Source organism: Capsicum annuum, unplaced genomic scaffold (genome assembly GCF_002878395.1).
Source record: "Capsicum annuum cultivar UCD-10X-F1 unplaced genomic scaffold, UCD10Xv1.1 ctg4418, whole genome shotgun sequence".
Classification (NCBI taxonomy): Eukaryota; Viridiplantae; Streptophyta; class Magnoliopsida; order Solanales; family Solanaceae; genus Capsicum; species Capsicum annuum.
In genome coordinates this window covers 146,133-151,555 of record NW_025851688.1, presented here as the reverse complement: position 1 = coordinate 151,555, position 5,423 = coordinate 146,133, and positions in this window count along the sequence as shown.

Genomic DNA, 5,423 nt, shown 5'->3' with positions numbered 1-5,423 from the left:
TTTCTAGAAGCCTTATCTTGGGGTTATTATTTTCTTTTTCTGTTTGTGTATTTGGTTTGGGTGATTGGCTTACTTGTCAAGGTTCGCCACAATAAATCCATCATGACCCTTTTGATTTTAGGTCATGACAGAGCTAGACTGGCCTCCATTGGTACTCTAAAGCATGACCTGAGCAAGTCAACTAGATTGAACCTGATGCTAAAATGGCTAATGTCGAGGGTACATACCCTTATAACCATTTCCTTTGAATCGAGATCCACTACGGCACACACTGAATCTACCTTGATATTGCGGCCTCTTATTGATGCCCTCTTGTGCATAATGATGCATCTCTTTCATAAGTTAAGTATGATTAATAACCTCAACAAAAGACCTACGCATAGAAATCATACTCTAAGTGGTTATGCGAAGGGGAAGTCTTAATCCCCTAGCAAAATGACGAACCCTCTTATACTCAAAAGTTAGAATAAAATTACTATGACTATCCAATTCATGAAATTGAGCCTCATACTCTGCAGCAGTCATAGAGCCTTGCTCCAACCTTGAGAACAGATCCCTCAAATGAGACCTAAGGATGCGAGGCATGTACTTCTCCAAGAAGATATCAGAGAACTGCATCCTTGTAAAAGGAGAAAATCTAACTTGCTTGGAATCAAGATGGATTCTCCACCAATATTGAGTTTCCATGTCTAACTGAAAAGTATGTAATACATACCATGAGCCTAAACTACATCTAAATTACAGAGCCTATCATCCTAAAAAATTAGGAAATCACAATCATCCATGCTCGGTGCACCAAAAAATTGAGGCGTAGACAATCTTAAGAATCTACCTAACATCTTCTGCTAATCAGTAAACATAGCAGACTGGGCAATCATTCGCTGAGGAAATACTGGCTAAGCAACTACTGGAGCAGGAGGGACCTCAACTCTGGGAGCTGCCGCTCCCGTATTCACCCCCGCTTTAGTACAACTCTGATCTATAGACTATGTACAATTAGATGGTGAACCACCAATAAATACTAAAAGATGAAGTAAAGCATCCCTAAGCACTAAAGAAAAAATTAATATCGATGGTTCCTGGGTGGTCCCTGGACCACCGCTGGCTAAAGCAAAAAATCCCCGGATCAGGAGTAGGAATAAGGTCTGGTGAAGGCCCTATCCTAGACCCTGATGTGTTGTCTTTCCAAAATCACATTTGAAGCTTTTAACATTAAATATCTGTAATTTTTAAGAAACTCATGTCATTTTATTGGATTTTATTTAATTATGCAGGAAAAGTCAAAGTCTCAGAAAACCAAAGAAAAGAAATAAAAAGTTGTTTTGGTGACTAGATGTGAGAAGTCATAAGCAAAGTGATGTGTTGTCAGCTTAGTCTTCATCTTGAAGCATTACATGAAGAGTCAACTGATGCCTATATTAAGTCATCATCCAAGTGATAAGTCATCAACTCCATCATCAACCAAAGACAGAATTAAGCTGCTGAAGAACATAGTTGAGGACTTGATTAATGAGTTGTCAAATAAGTAACGAGACGTCAACTGTTGTGCTAGAGTTTTGTTGTTTGAATTTTAAATTTTGAATTTTAAGGATATAAATAGCAACTTTTAAGTTTTCCTCAACTTCTTTGACTATCTCCAAAAACATTTGTTTTATATTTTGGCATTGAAGTCTTGAATTCATTTTTGTTGGAAAGTTCTCCGGATAATTTTGTTAATCTTTGAACAAAAATGATTTTCATTACATCTTTTGTAAGCATAACTCTTTTGAATTATGAATTCATCTTTTGCAATATCTCTTATATTCATGAGGAACTAAACCCCACAACTAGGGTTGTAGGAGCTATGAATAGTACTCAGTTTATTTGTTAGTTTGGGTTAGATTGACTTATTGTGGTATTCATATTGGTAATTCCATTTTTAACTATTTTCTACTAGTTGTAAATGATAGAACATGCATTACGTTATTTGATTGAAGTAAGAAATTAACTAAAGTTGTGAATTATCAACGAGGATTTGGAAACATAAATTTTTTCGTCTAATGGTAAATATTGTGACAAGATTAATAAAATTGAAATAAAAACTATGAGAATAGAAGGTTTCTCTAAGTTTTGAAGAATTAGGGAACTTAGCATCTAAGTAGGCTGAAAAACACTTAGATAAATTACTGGCATTGATAATTTGGCGTTTCCCACAAATCATGAAAATCGTATTCCATAACTACTATTTTATAGAAATATTAATTATAGTGATCAAAACTCTAGTTTGAATTTATCACTTATTTGCAATAATACAAGATTTACTCTGAGTTCCAAAGCAAGATCAAAAAATTATTTAAAATTGCTACAACAAACACCGCCACCATCTTATGGGAATTGTTGTCTATCAGTTAGTTAAATCACGATCATCTTAATCAATACCATATTCACTGTGGCATTCGACCCCAACCTTTGTTGGGTTATAAACTTGACAACAACCACTAGCAACTTCTCTAAGGGAAATTGTAATTTGGGCATATCAAATTTTGGCGCTGTTGCTAGGGAATACAATTATTAATTAAGCTGAAGTGTTTATTTAACCAGTAGTCTTGTTTCCTAATTTTAATTTTATTTGTTGTTTTTGTGTATTACGGTATAACACTTTTACATGCGACGAACTCGTAGTTCTAGTGAACCGTAATTCACATTTGATCCTAAACTTGAAAAACCTTTAAGGATTAGTATGGAAATGCAACACGAAGAAGAATGATTGGCTCCACTCGCCAATAAACAACTGAACCAATAGAATTTTGGTATACCTAGACTTCATTAGAATGATGATAATTTAGACTTTGGTGATGATGAGTTGATTGAGCCTATGAATAGGAGAAGGGTTAAACATATTGCTCTAGCTAACCGCAATTAGTTAGTACAAGGAAGAGGGTGCCAACAACCTATGGTTAACTTTACTTTAGATGATGACGATGAAGTTGATTTGGATGGTATTAGTGCTTTAGACGATGAAGATGAAGTTGATTTGGATGGTATTGGTGCCACTAGGGAAATTATGTTACCCCTGCTAGCTTCTGGAGTGAAGTTCAATATCGCTAGCATAATGATACAGTTGTTGAACATGAAGGGAATATTTTGTTGATTTCCTGAAGATGATTCCAACATACTTCTCTTAAGTTTTGTCAATATTTGTATATCTTTTGATTATTCAGGGGTTGGGTGAAATGCAATTCATTTGATGTTGTTCCAATTGTCTTATCTGGGGAGGAAACTTTATGGTTGATTGAAATTACACTCGATTCTATAACAAACTAGAGGCAATTTAAAGGAGCTTTCCTAGAAAGGTTCTTTCTACCATCCAGGATATTACAGGTAAAGGAAAAGATCAGTAATTTTAGGTTGCTTCCAAATAAAGCTCTACATGAAACTTGGCTAAGATTCAAAACAAAGTTGGTATAATGTTTGAATCATAAGATTATTAACAAATTTCTATAATGTTTGAAACATTCTATAGAGCATTGAATTCTAACACAAAGACAATGATTGATAATATTGCTTATGGTGCATTTATGGCACTAAAGTTTATTGAGGCTACTGAGATTTTGAATATATTGGCAAATACTAGTAAAGCTTGGTATGGTAGGGATTCTTAGGTATCAAACAATACACATTTAGTTGGTATGTCAGTGGAGCAACATCTATGAAAAGAGGAACGTGATCACGATATAGAACACAAAAAAACAGAATGGGATTTATTAACTAAGCACTTGTTGGAGAACAAAGTTGAGAAATTAAAAGAAGTAGGGTTGCACAACAGAGCAAATGGATCTGATTTCAAAGAAGAATCTAACAATTAATAAACCAGGGGGTTATCAGGCTAATAATCAGGGTAATTAAGGTCGAAACTCCCAAAGGGGTAATTATTATGACAAAACTTGTTATAGAGATTGTGATCTAGGAAATTGGAAAAGTAAGAACAATTGAAGTGGTTTGTATGTTCTACCCAGAAATCATGATAATGTTGTGACTGTTCCAGATAAATGTCCAAGGATATGATGACTAAGTTGTCGAAAGGAGTTGAACCCACAGGTGCAAGTGTTAAAAAGATAAAGAGTTATTTTTTCATCGTGAGACAATTGGTAGATTCATATTCCACTTCAATCATGTTGTTAGAAAACCAGATGAGTCAGTTGTCAACAACTTTCAACCAGTGAAAGAGTGGAACTCTACAAATTGACATAGTAAAAAATCTAAGAAATGATAGTACATGTTTACCTATTACCATGCGAAGTGGTAAAGCGTAACCTACACCACAATCAATGGTAAACCTATATTTTGATTATGTTCTTTCAAATGATAAAGTCTTAGAGAAAGATGATGATCTAAAAAGTGATCCAAGAGAACTAGAGAGGTAAAAATAATTAGATAAAAAGAAAGTTAATTTTAGGCAAATTACTAATAGAATGATTGGTGATAAGTTGATTACTAGGAAGGAATCAGATATGCCACTAACTACGATTTCTAAACATCCTCCTCTATTTCCATATAGGTTGAATAAGAACGTAGATGAGAGTAAATTTAGAAAGTTCATGTCTATGTTAATAAAGTTATCCAGGAATGTACCTTTGGTTGATGCATTAGAATAGATGTTGGGTTATGCCAAATTAATGATAGACCTTGTGATCAAGAAGAGAATAGTTAGTCATGAACAAGTGGATAAACTTTATCATTCTAGTGCTATTGCATCTAGATCATTTGTGTGGAAGAAATTTCATCCAGGAGCATTCACCATCCTGTGTGTGATAGGAGTAATTAGTTATGTGGAGGCACTTTATGATCTTGGAGCCAACATTAATTTTATGCCTTTAGAGATATTCCATCAGCTAGGTTTAGGAGATCCTAATCCAAATTTAATGAGGCTATTGATGGCGGATCAATCCATAAAGATACCAGTTGGTATTCTTTATGATGTGCTTGTAAAAGTAGCTAACTCTATTTTCCCTGTGTACTTTGTAATCATTGATTGCAAAGTAGATTTAAAGTGCCCATAATCTTTGGTATGTCATTTTTAGCAATCGAGAGAGTGTTAGTTGATATAGAGCTGAATGAGCTTAAATTTAGGCTCAATGATGAAGAAGTTATCTTGATATTTGTCTATCAATGAAGCAACCAAGGGAAACAAGTGTAGGTTTGGTTTTAAATATTTTTTTTATGACGATAATCTAATTGTGTTAGTTGAGGAAAGGTTTGTTTGGAAACCTAAGTTATAGTCTTGATGAATTTTAATAGTAAAGGAATTGATAAGTATGATGAGGTTGTGTGTGCATTGACTTAGATGGGTTCGTGTTCATATACCCCTAATAAGCTGGACTTGGACTTAAAAAATTATCCAACACCTCTTGTCAAGAATTCAATTAAAGAGCCACCGGTGTTGG